This window comes from Arvicola amphibius, chromosome 2, assembly GCF_903992535.2.
Source record: "Arvicola amphibius chromosome 2, mArvAmp1.2, whole genome shotgun sequence".
In the NCBI taxonomy this organism is placed as follows: Eukaryota; Metazoa; Chordata; class Mammalia; order Rodentia; family Cricetidae; genus Arvicola; species Arvicola amphibius.
Window position 1 is genome coordinate 79,941,510 of NC_052048.2, and position 13,975 is coordinate 79,955,484.

Genomic DNA, 13,975 nt, shown 5'->3' on the forward strand with positions numbered 1-13,975 from the left:
AGGTGCACGCCTTTAATCCAAGCACTTAGGAGGCAGAGGCAGGTGGATTTCTGTGAGTTTAAGGCCAGCTTAGTCTATAAGAGCTAGTTCCAAAACAGGCCCCAAAGCTACAGAGAAACCCTGTCTCAAAAAACAAAACAAAAACAAAAACCTAAAGCAAAACAACAACAACAAAAAAAAACCCCACCACCAACAAAAACAAAACAAAACTACTCAGAATACTCTTTCAGTACTCATAGTGCTGCCCATCCGCATGTGCACAAGTGCAGCCCCAGTCAACAGAACACTGGCAGCCTGGCAGGGGCCTCATTCCCGAAGAAAACTGACTCTCCCTCCCTCCGGAACTATCAGTTGTCAATAACCACTCAGTTAGGGGTGGGACTTGGTGAGCCTCTCCCCCATTTAGCCTTTGAATAACCTTTTATTATATGAGTGTATAAGAATTTTTCTTAGCTGGGCAATAGTGATACACACCCTTAATCCCAACACTTGGGAGGTAGAGGTAGGCAGATCTCTGTGCATTCAAGGCCAGCCTGGTCTAAAGAGCAAGTTCTAGGATAGGCTCCAAAGCTACAGATAAACCCTGTTTCAAAAAAATGAAAAAGATTTTTCTTCTCTCTGTGCTTGTCTTACTTTAGATTTATGCCAACATGAACAAGGCCAATGCTCCCGAGAGTATTCTCACACATGTCTGCTGGTGGACACACAGCAGCAATTCCCCATAGGACATTCACAGAAGTGAACTTGCTGAGGTTTAGTGTAAGAAACATTCTTACATGCCCTCCTTTTCAGTTTTCAATGTACTCTGTTACTTTCTGTTCTTCCATCACAGGCACCTCCTCAACCAGCTCAGAGCCTTTGCACAAACCATTTTCCTTCCCTAAAACCCTTTGCCCATCTTTATTTACAAAGCTTGCCCTCTACAGTCTATGATCTTTGCAGGAAAGCCTCCTTTGACTTCCCACTAGGACTGACTGTTGCTTTAACTAAAATGCAGTTGATTAAAGTCACCTAAGTCTAATCCCTGAACCAACCATAGCATTAAGGCTTATGTTCATTGTGGAGTGATTAGATTAGGTCATTCAGGTGGAGCCCTATGAATGGGTCTTGGTGTTTTTTTATAAGGGGGAAGAGAGACCACACAGAGATACACATGTGCTTCTATCACGTATGTTGCAACCCAGGCCTTAATAAGAACACACACAATGTTCCTTAGACCTTGTACCTTCAGGACGGTGAACCTGCTTCCAGCATTTCACTGAAACAATGAATGTTTGATTTATATGTTCCCCCTTTATTTTTCATCATAGCACCAAGATCATTTATTGCTCCTCCCTCTCAAGTTATATGTTTATTAGAGTTGTAGTAGCATGATACTCATGGATCAGTGTTTATTTAGTGTCTAGTTCAATGTTTGGTATACAGTAAACATTTGTAAGAAGACGAGGTCTTTGGATGACTGAACAGATAAGCAAAACATATTATTATCTCAAATTTACAAATGAGAATTTGAGGTTTAGGAATAGCTGTATAACAAGACAGTATACAAGATAGTAGCTGAAAAAGCCAGGCTTTGAATCTTGTATATGTTTCCCAAGCGTTGGAAAGCACACTTCAGACTATATAACTTTCTAACAGTTATGAGTGTGGTCTTGAGAGTTTACAGGATTTCTTCAATAGCCAGGGTTCCAGAACTTGGCGAGGCTTTCTAAGTAGAAACTAACTCATGCATCTACAAGGTAAGAAGCATCTTTACTCTAGCATGTTAAAACCAGACACTCATAGATAGATTTCTATACAGAACCCAGAAATGCAATAGTGACCATGCATCACTATTAATTTTGGAAGATTTCACGTAGTTAAGAGTAAGCTTACTTGTCCTTTATGAAAATTATAATGAAAAGCTATAATCACAGCTCAGTAGTTAAAAACACTTGCTGCTCTTGCAGAGGACCAGAGTTTGATTTCCAGCACCCACACTGGGCAGCTCACAACCACCAGTAACTCCAGCTTCAGGGGATCTGACACCTTCTTTTGGCTTCCATGGGCATCCATATACATATAGCAGACACTCACACATAAACACATATTATATAATAAAATAAAAATTTTTAATCGTGAAGTAAAATTCTAGTGATGTCATAGTAGATTTCTCAAGCATAGAAACTGTATCCTTACATTTTGGTCTCCTTGATATCTAGCATAGTAGCTTACAGTGAGGTCTCCACACCCAGTTGGAGAGTGAGAGTGACTCAGAGCAGGTTCCAAACCCTTTGAAAGGCACCAGGCAACCTGCACCTGCAGGCCAGCATAGGAACCCATCCACGCCTACTGCCTGACTCACTTTCTCTCACCCCTGCAGACTCTGACTTGGTTCACTTGCTCCAGTCAAACAAAAGGCCATGCAGATCTAAAACCATGCACCTATGCTTCTGCATAAAATCTCCATCCCTATAATAATCTCCCTTTCCACGTTTAGCTAACTAACTCTTGCTCGTTCTATACAATTCCAATTGAGTTTCCTATCCCCAGGCTGCTTTGAATGCCCTGCCCCGTGTTCTACAATATTCTGCATTTAGTGCTTTATCATGTCGGACCACGTTTCTTAGCTGCTCATTCCTCTCCCTGATAAAAGTCTCTTCAAGGACAGAAGCCAGGACTTTCTTTACTTTATAGTCCAGGGAGCTAACACAGAGCCTGATTCACAGTGCGTATTTAGCTTGTAAGAAATAAATGTTCTGTTGATTGTAGAGTGTACTAAGTCAGAGGAATAGGGCAAGAACAACGTCCAGGAAGACATTCTGCCACCTACTAAATGTTGAGCCATTTTTTTTTTGAGTATTCGACAGGAATTATCCATTCAAGGTAGATTCTTTGATCATCTTTCTACCACTAAAAAAGAAACTAGGAAATGGAGAGGTTGAGTAGTTTCTCCAGGATGAGAGCAGCCAGGCAGTTATTTTCTACAGTTCTTAACCATGATACTCTACTGCCCAGACCTCGCATGAACCCTGTCCCTAAGGAGTTCAAAGTCTCATGAAAGAAGACAGGCAGGTAGGAGATTAATCACCACACAGGGTTCTTTGAGGTGTATGCCCAACACAAAGGGGCAGAAGAGAACGGGGGAGTGAGGGACACAAGAGGTGGAAGTCTATGTTGCCAGGGACTCCTGCTCCAAGAAGCCATATTCTGACAGGGTCTTAAAGAAAGACCATTCTGACTGAAGTCAAGGGATAGACACACAAGGCAGAGACAAAAGTCTAAGCAGCACAGAGGAATGAAGCCATATGTTTTGGGTGCCAGCACCAGCCCAACACAAAATGAAGTGTGGGCATCCTTGGGCACACATTATTAGCAATTTCACAGCAGTTACAGCAGGCTATTAAATCAAACAGGAAGTGCTTCCAAGCTTTGTGCAAGCAGGTGTCACACCCATCGAGCCAGCCCTGAGAGATATCATAACTGCTTCAGAACTGTTGGAACAAGGAGTCCCTGAGCAGGGCTTTACGAGGCAGGAAATGATCCTGGCAAGGTCGGCAGAGGCCAGACCATGAAAGGAGGCTGGATTCCGTCCCACAACCAACAAGAAGGCGCAGCAGGTTTCTCAGTAGTGATGTAACCTGATTAGATTACTTTGCAGATTCTTCTGGTGGTCCTGCCAGGAGAAGACTGGCGGCTAAGAGAAGACATCCAGGCTGGCTCAGTAGCAGTGGTGATTGTAAGGGCCAGAGAGGCTCCATCCTTGAACTTTGCCTTTGTACCAGGGATGTCCAAGAAACATAGTCCTGAGGAATGACTAAGAAGGTGGCTTGCAGAGTTGGTACTTAAGGTGCATAAAGTGCTCACAAGGAAAGAAGCATGGACCAGGGCGGGAAGAGGTCATGAAGTTCAAGATAAAACACACCATTTTTGCTTTGGTCTGTTAAACCAGTTTCAAATGCTGCGGTTTTTTTCTAGTTATTGAGCACCATCCTATCATTTTCATTAGGGGAGCCCAACCTAGGGAAGCCATAAAATGCAAGAAAGGAAGCAATTGTGCAGATCTCCTTTTCTGAAACTTGCACAAATGGGTGAAGAACCTACTTACTTAGTATTGTCTTCCATCCAAATAGCTTCTAGGAGTCACCGGAGTTCCCCACGAGATCGAACTGATCCTCAAACCTTTCGGTGAGATGTCTCCATTGCCAAGCTGTTCTCAGGAAGCTCCCTGCGTTCTCTCTGCTGTACTAACCCTATTTGTCTGATCTGCAAAGAACAACATGGCAGCCCAGAGCTTTGGCAATATCAACTCACTGGTGTGGAGAGCAAATGCCGAGCTTCCAGGAGGCTGAAAGTGGTTTTCACAGCTAAATTCTTCTGGTTTACCCCTCCTTTTCACGGTTCAGTTCATTTGTGGAAACTGCCCATCCTGACTGTCCTTTTACCTCTCTGAGAATAAACTTCAGAAGCTATGATGTCAATTCACACATTGAAATGGTCAAGATAACTGCACAGAATTCGTAACCGTCTGTATTAAATAATCTCTCAAAACAAGAAGGTCAGCTGACTCTACAGCTTACTTCTTGCCTCTAGGGACAACCATCTCATTTTAAATGTAACATTCCCATTCTCCTTCGGTGCTAGTGCCTCGGGTCCTGAGTGTGCTGTGCTGAGCTACCCCCAACCACACACATCCAATATTTGACATGTCCCTCACCAGGGCAGTATCCTTTAGACAAAGGGCTGATGAGTACGGCAGAAAGATCCTGACCTTTCAATTCAGATGGGTGAGGGCACAGGTATGATGTTGGATGAGCTATTCAACCTCTCTCACTTTCATTTTACTGGTGTAAAGTGGAGTGTACAGCTGCACTGTAAGGTTAGCAGAATGAATAAACTCACAGATGTGTAAAGTAGCTGTGCTGAGCTAGACCGCCAATAAAGCTGGACACCTGGATAGCTTGTGTATATTTTGGTAAGGGAAATATTTGGTATCTTTATTATGCTGTCACAAAAGTTAATTAGCTGGTTGTTTTCTAAGGCCTGAGTGGGTTTCTTTGCTTTTGCTAGCAACCCTCAAGTGGTCCCCACTTCCAGACCCCATCAAACTTCTGGGGCCTGTAACTGACTGCCCTGGGTCAGATCCAGAGACACTTCATCCTACAGATAGCAACTTCATCCTACAGATAGCAAGGTACTCTCCTCTTTCCCTTCCTACAAGCTATGTTTGGTTTCCCTGTCAGGGCTTCTGTTATTTCCTCAGGAGTCTCTTGACCTTGATCAAACTGCTTGGTTCCAGTTGTTACATAGCATAAATTTCCACAACTAATCCTGAATTTTTTTCTCATGTACCTTCAATGTCAACTCCTTTCGAATACCGTCTTGTTCCTCACTATAAACATAGCACCTGATGCATTGCCCTGAATACAGTAGGTACTTAACAGCACCGCCCTGTATACAGTAGGTACGTAAAAGAAGTATGTGAGTAAATAAATGAATGTCAGCCCATTATTAAGTGATTTGTATAAACATGTATATTACTCTTGGATATATGTCATTTGAGAAGAATATTTATTTCATTCATAAGTATATGAATCTCATCAACCATACAATAAAGACTCTTGCAAATACTAGTCAACACATATAGTATATGTATTGAAGGGCTTTTATCAGGGTGGAGATGACTTACGAAAATCCAGCCACATTGATTTCCTTAATAATCAATATATGAAGGTATATACTTACAACTCAGAGGGACTAATGACCATCTCTCATAGATGTCATACCTCGCGGACCAGGAAAGAGATACACGTTGTAGTATATAAAGTCTACCTGTGGAGGTAACTATGTCTGAGAGTGAGTTTCTGAGTCTAGGATCTCAGCGATAGACCCAAAGATGAGTAACCATCATATGCAAGACACCAAGCCCATCAACACTGATATAATCCACCAAAGGTACTTAAGCTGATATTTGGTTATGTTACACAAACTTTCTAAAGTCACAGAGCAAGAATCCCAAACAAAAACAAGTGATCAGCAAAAAGGTCACATACACACCAACACACATACACACACACATATAATATATACATATGGAAAGGCAAGGAAAAATATGTGGTAGCAAGAGAGATAGGATAGGTAAAGTGGGTCTCGTACACACAAGCCTGAAAAGCTCTTTTTTCCCCTAAGTAATTCTAATTCTAAAAATTGTGTCTTTGACCCAGCCTACCCTTTCCATTTAAAATATGAAAGACTCCAGTATGTGAGGCTATGAGAAGAGAAAAGAAAATCCATTTCAGAACCACAAGGAGCTGCCTGCCATCACCTCAGCAGAGATAAGACAGTAGATACTTAGAAAGGATATGAGCCACAGTTGAAGAGCATGGGTAAGGGGAAGAACAGATACCCAAGAGCAGAGCTGGTGGGTACTAAGCCCAGTTCCTTCCAATTCTTATTTTACCCTCTCCAGTGCACACTATAGGTCTGATCCCATTACAGTTGACCCTGAAGCCACTGATTTCTTTTGTATTATATATGATTAAAACAAAAATGCATTAACCAAGATGCTCATATAATCTGGAGTCACTTTTGATATATACTCTTTATTCATTATAATTAGTCATTACGATTCTTGCTGTTTTTTTCAGGTTTGTCCCTCTCCTTCCTCTGTGATCTCACTGAGTGCTATTTTACCTGTTATTAAGCAATATCAACCTTCCCACGAGATCCCCCACTGAGGTTAGGGACCATGCCTATCATTTGACCATTATATATCCAGAGTTGAGCAAATCCATGACACAATAAGCAGTAACTGTCCAAGGACAAATAAAGGTCTGTTGACTAATAGATATCGTTCACAGTTATTTACTGAGTCAGTGCCCTGTGGTACACAATGTCAACAAGAACACAGAGGGAAAGATAAGTTAGTCCTGATCTCGAACACATAGTCTAGCATCTTCTTCCATTTTTCTACTGCAATAAGATAATGGATTGCATAACATCTTAAGATTATTTCTGTCTCCTCTGAGGTCTCTTGAGCTGTATGTCTTAATTTTTAAATGTCCTCTTCTAAGCTTTCTTTCTATTGCTCTTATTTCCTAACTGACAAGGTGAAATCCTCAAAGGCAGAAATATGGATTTTGTGCATATGTGTGTGTGGGTGTGTGAGTGTGTTGTAGTGCTTGTATATGGAGGTGTTTGTGTGTGTTTCTGTGAGTGGTTTTGTGTTTTATGGAAGACTGTATAGAAACTCTTGTAACAAATGATTTTGAGGACCACAAAGAAGACTCAGCACATAAAGGCACTTGCTACTCAAGCCTGGTGACTTGAATCCATTCCCAGAAAATAAAAGTGGCAAGAGATAGCTGATTCTATAAAGCTGTCCTCTGACCTCCATTTGACACTATTATTCACTCATGTACACACACACACATGCACACACACATACACACACACAGTGTTGTGAGCTAGACAGAGAAGATTACCTGTAATTTCAAAATTCAGGAAGTTTAGGCACAAAGATTGAGAACTTGAGACAAGCGTGGGTCCTAAGCTGTGCAGTAAGACCTTGTCTCAAAGACAACTAACCAAACAACATAGTGTGTGTGTACATGCATTCATTCATGTAATATATTGGAAAAATGACCCGAGTTAACTGTTCTAATTGAATAAGAACAGAAGTTGCTTATGTGATGTAGCGATTCAGTGGACCAGACAGGAGGACGTCTTCTGGCATGAGCCAAGCATTATATATCTTATTGATTTGACCTCTGTTAGGGTCCAAGCTTGATTTGCCCTTAACTCTTTACTGGGTTACACTAGCATCTTGTGCTTCACTGAAGATAAATTCACCTCAAAAACATTTTAATTGAAAAATTTAATTCTTTTACTATATGTATGGGTATTCTGTCTATACTTCATGTGTGTGCAGTGTCCACAGAGGCCAGAAGAGGGTGTCATGGTCCCTGAAACTGGCATTACAGGCAGTTGTGAGCCACTTCATCAGTGCTGGCAATTGAACCTGAGGCCTCTACAAGAGCAACAAGTGCTCTTAATTGCTGAACCATCTCTCCAGCCTCACTTTAAAATGTCTTAAGTATAATATGCTTATTAAGAATACATTAATAAAGACTGGGAAGAAAAAAACTAGCATGACTTGTGATCCTACACTCACAGAGGAGTACTTTTTAGATTTTAACATGTGGCCTTACAAATTATTCCTACACACATATGTAAATGGAGTTGCACAGAAAGTTGAATGTTTTAATTTTTAAAAATAAACTGTGTACTAAGGGCATACAGAAAGGTTATGAGAAGCATTATATATCTTATTGGAACACATCACTGTTAGAGTATTCTAGTTATCTCTTAAAGGATTAATTTGCTACATTAAGCCACGGTTGTGTGTTTGTTTGGAGATGTGTGGAGCCTATGATACCTGGCATTCTCTGCAGCAGCATGTGTGGAATGCGAAGTCACTTCCTAAAGAACTTCCATAACTGAGACTTGATTCCTCACTCACAGAAGATACAACAGTGAATCACTAGGCTGAGAGCAGAGCATTCTAGCCGATGAAGTACATGGAGCATCACTTCAGAATTCATTCTTCTGTCCCTTTCAGATGGTTAAACTGTCAGAAGACCCAGGCCAGGGTGTGTTACTGTTACATTTATTGTTTAATTTGTGGAGACCCACATCATTATATGGTTAGGCTGTTGTGGACTAGAACCTCAACAACATGCCACAGCCTGGGCTCATACAAGCAAAGCTCACTCTATGTAAGAAATTCAAAATCACACTAAACTAAAAACAATATTTGAAATCAACGAAGCCATGGACCACCTCTAGCACTCCTATTGTAAAAAAATCTATTGCCCGAACTGGGAAAATGGCTCAGTGGGTGAGTGTTCAAGTGTAAGTTCTTGAGTAAAAATCTTCAGATCCCACGTAAAGCCAGATGTTATAACGAGCACCGTTAAGCCCTGAGAAAGGAAGTAGGCAATCCACAGACTCATGGGCCAGCGAGCCTGGCATATGCAGTGGCAAACAAGAGATGCTGTCTCTAAAAAGATGGCAGGAGATTGACGCCAGTGTGCTCTCTGGGACCCACATGCATCTGTACTCACACACATGATGATTTGAAAAGAAAAAGGCTAGATGAGCTAGTTCGTGGGTAAATACTCTGGTGAGTTCTTTGTTTCCAATGATGGGAAACATGCATACAGACTCATCTGAAAAGTGGAAAAGCAAAGAGCAGAAGAAAAGATCTGTGAGAAACAGAAATGTCTTCAGCTCACACTTCTGGCAAGTGATAAAAGACATCTCTAACGACAGCAGCCAGATGGAGATCAAATGACAACTGGGAGTTGATAATGGTCCCCAGCCCTCCGGCGGCACCGCAGAGTAGTGGCAAGGGGTGGTGTGTGTGTGTGTGTGTGTGTGTGTGTGTGTGTGTGTGTGTGTGTGTGTGTGGTGTTCCTGGCACTGCAGCCCAATTCTGAGAGCAACAGTTTTATCCATGTCAGCCATGGCCTGTTCTGAGGCTCTGCCTACTAGCCAGCTGCTACATTCCTGAACAATTTCAGCCTGCCCTTTCATTCCCTGAGCACTGGCCTATCTTAGTGACTGAATACTGTCAGCTAATTAATGCCCCTTCAGGTGGGGAAGGTCCAGATGGTGAGGCTGCAGCTACCGATTTGAAAGTTCATAAAAACAGGAAGCCTACAGAGAATGAAAGAAAACCAAGGGGCACTGTAGAGTGGGTTTGGGAAATTAATTGTTTGACATTTAAAGAGACACAGATGAGAAATATTTGCATACCATCAAGGCCTGCTCTTTAGAACACAGAAATACATCATTCATATTGTCAAAACTCTTCTAAAGAAGAAGGCTTACTTCAAGAAGGTCCATGTAGATTGGCTGTAGCTGAGGCTATATTGAAATTCAGACAATGTTTTCACCATACTGGGAAGCCCAGTATTTTTGTTACCATCAAAGATAGTCTAAATGTTAGAGAAAATGAAAAATAAACATACTACTTTATTTAGATGAAAGAAATCAGAACGATTATAGTTAGAATGGAAAGAGGGTGTCGTTCACCAACAATGTATGGCTTTTTACTATATGCCATGTACTTACTACAAGTGATAGACAAATACTTATCATCTCGGTTAATCTCGTCTTTAAATTTCATTTGTCTGTTTTTTATCCCTGGAAAAGGAATGCTCAGTATTCCAAGTGCTGAAATTATAAGCATGTGCCACCACATGGGTCTAGACATCCTTGCTTTTTAAATACTGTGCTAATAATATATTAGTTTGGAAGAAGCTTTCTTTATTAATAAGAAGCTTAGCAAAGAGGGAAGGGAAATACTCATGCCATGGATGACAACAAATCTGAGAAAAGTAGGCTGCAGAGCATGGGAGAGGCCTGCTTTGAAGGCTCCTTACAGCTAAAAGCATAGAAATGAGAGCTGTGGCTGGATCCAAGGCCACATGTGTGTAGCTACAGGGTCACAGATGGGCTTGTGCTGATAGTTTATATGTAATATATAAATCCAAACTTCTCAAATGGAGTAGAGGGTCCAGTTGCTAGGGATAATTAGAGACACGCCAAATTAACCAAACTTAATTCAGATGGTCATTAAACAAGAGCCCCACCTGGCTTAGGTCGTTTTACCATCTGTTGTAGATGTTCTCTGATGCACGAATTCCCACCAGCTCCCAGGTGTGGCCTGATTATTAGGACACAGTGCCAAACTATACACCACAGCATTTGGTAACCAGACAATATGTTGATGTTAATACAGCACGTTGTCAGAGAGCTTCGACTGAACTCTGGAAGTGGGATGGAAATTTTGAAAAGTAATATCAAAGCTGTGGAAAATGTGTTTTGAATTCTTGCACACATTCTGTGGTGACTGGATTTTTAAGACCAAAACACTGTGTGTCTGTCTGTCTGTGCTCCCCTTGGTAGTGATAAGACAAATGTTTCAGTGACTGCTGAAAATTCTAGAATAACAAAATTAATAAGTACAGAATGTTAGAGCTGGAATGGACTTGGAGAACAACCTTCTTCTTTCCAGTTGTGATCTAAGTGCATTTCAAGGGCTATGACCAGGCGGAATGTATGGGCGCGTGAGCGTGGCTGAGCAGAAGCCCATGCCCACCCCTCATCCCATTCCCTTTAGACTGCTACAGCCACACCTCTGCTTCTGTTTGTGTGAGGATGATGCCCATTATGCTTTGGGGAAAAAGAGAATTTTATTTTTTTTTAAAGTTTCCTAACTATTTGACAAATGAAAAAACTGAGAAATGGAGCCATAAACAATCTCTCTTATATGACATTATTCAATGCACATCCTTGGAAGAACATCAAACTAGATTGTACATAGTTGGATACTTGTACAAAGTAGCTATTCAAATATTAATATATAGCATCACTTCAAAACTTCCTTAAATATAAACCAGGCATACGATATAAACAATCAAATAAGTCTACAAACAGCTCTTCTTGTATTTGTAGTGACGTTGCCTACAATAGTGAGTGAGGACAGCTTTCTCGCCCTCTGAGGCTCCAACTGAGAAAATACATGGCTCATTTGTGTTTAGTGGCCAGCAGTATTAAGTAGATGAACCAAAACATATGGTAAAAATCATGTATGTGAACATGGGACTGTTACACACAGTCCGTCGCTTTGCTGCACACTGATATGGCCCACGAAGCAGTGTTCCTAAACTGTTACAGTTTGCTGATGGCATCTCACAGTATAACGTTCACTGCCTGCTTAAAAGCCTTGGAGGTACAAGGGTAAAAACTGAAATTGTGGTAATGCCTGCTCTAATTTTCCTTTATTCTTCATCTCTTTTGTTTTCAATCTCCTAATTTTTTTTCAGAATTTGGGGATTTCACTCAGTTGTAGAGCATAATAAGGATTTAGTCCTCCGCATAAAAAAACCAACAACCCCCAAGCAACTTTAAAGATTGCTTTCCTCATCATTAAAATCTGTTTATGCTACACTGAAAGAGCAAGTCTTGAACTTGGCAATTAATCAGCTTTTTACCTATTAAGTTTTATTTGAGTTCAGGGTAGGTTAGAAAGATCATCAATTCTTAGTTTACAAAATATATCAGTTGATGACTTTTAAAACATTTAAAAATATAACCCATGCAACAAAAACACTAGTGTGGCATGGAAAGAGTATGAAGAGCAACATGCAGATTATGGCCCATAAACATCTGTGCTTAAACAAGACCACAAGCAAAGCTGTGTTCCAGCCAGACAGCTTCCAACCTGCTATGAACAAAGAGAGCGGGTTTACAGCCCTGTCTTCTAGTTTAATCACCACGACTTTAAGTACATATAGTACAAGATCTGATTTAACAAGTGTTTAGGGGTCTGCTGTGGTCACTCGGAGATTAGTCAGTGAACAAAACAAAATTCTAAGCACTGAGATTATACTTGAGGACCAGGATGCTTAAACTTTTTAGGCAAGATGGATGTGTTAGAGGACAAACAGTGAAGTGCTTTAAAAGCCAGATCTGCTTTTGTGGATCCATGGGATGGAGGGCACAGAGGTGTTAAGACTATTACACTTTGGCTTTAGAGGTGGGGCAGATACCAGCGGTTACTTTCATCTGAGTGGGACTTAGCAGCAAGAGTAAGAAAAGGTTGCGTGGTTTTACATTTTGAAGTAGAGCCAAGTGTACTTCCTGGTAGAGTGGCGCTGGGCTGAGAGAGAAAGGACTCAGTGTGAGGAGCGGTACTGCCAACCTATAGCAAACAGATTTGAAAGAACAAGCAGCAGGGCCACTTTTGTCATTTGCAGCTTGAGACGCTGACTGATAACTGTGAGTAAGCAGCAAGGCTCATCAGACTGCATACACATTTGACAGTTACTGGAGTGTAAATACAGAGGCCAGGAGACCAGATGAGGTCATCCCGACCAGAGGACAGAGAGAAAAGTGGTTCAAGGACAGAGCTTTTAAGAGGAAGAAGAAAACTTTGCAGTGAAGTTGATGCAAAAAGGATCATCCCCATGGTTTCAGAGAGGAAACTCCGAGCCTGGATAAGGAGCAGGGACAGACCTGCAGTAGATGGCTAACAACTCCACTCACCTTTCATTCCAAGGAGAAACCTATTTAACAGAGCCTCTCAAAAATTCCTTCTGGGAGCTGGGCAGTGGGGGTGCATGGTTCAACTGCTGTAAAGAACCATGGTAGCACTGGGCGGTGATGGCACACGCCTTTAATCGCAGCATTCAAGGGGCAAAAGCAGGTGGATCTCTGTGAGTTTGAGGACAGCCTGCCTGGTCTATAGAGCAAGTTCCAGGACAGGCTCTAAAGCTACAAAGAGAAACCCTGTCTTGGAAGCCTTCTGAGGCAAACTTTCTAGTTAAGAGGTAGGTAGGGACAAGGCATAAAAGGCCTCTTGAAGGACGCTAGTACTCTTATTTTGAAACCTTGACTGGCTCATGAGATTTGAACATCTGGAGGCAACATAGGGCAGCCGGCCCAAACTCCTCACAACACCATGACTTCATTTACACACACACTCCACACACCCCCATCTGCCCAATGTAGCCTAAATTGACTAAGAAGCAGCAATCCTCCTATTTTTGCCTCCTGAGTATGAGATTATAAATCTGGCCTTGAACTCACAGCGATCCACCTACCTCTGCCTCCCGAGTGCTGGGATTAAAGGTGTGCACCACCACTGCCCAGTGCTACCATGGTTCTTTATAGCAGAAGAGAGTTGTCATGGGTATTTCCTAAACCCTAAAATGGTAGAACTGGGGAAACTGTATTAGTTTGTACATGGTAACAAATTACCACATTTAGTGTCTTAAAGGAACCTAGAACAAGATGGCTCAGTAGGTAAGAGCACTTGCCAGCAAGCCTGACAATCTGAATTTGATCCCTAGGACCCATGTGATGGAAGGACAGAACTCCTGAAAGTTGTCTTCTGATCTCCACACATATGTGCCTGTGTGTGCAC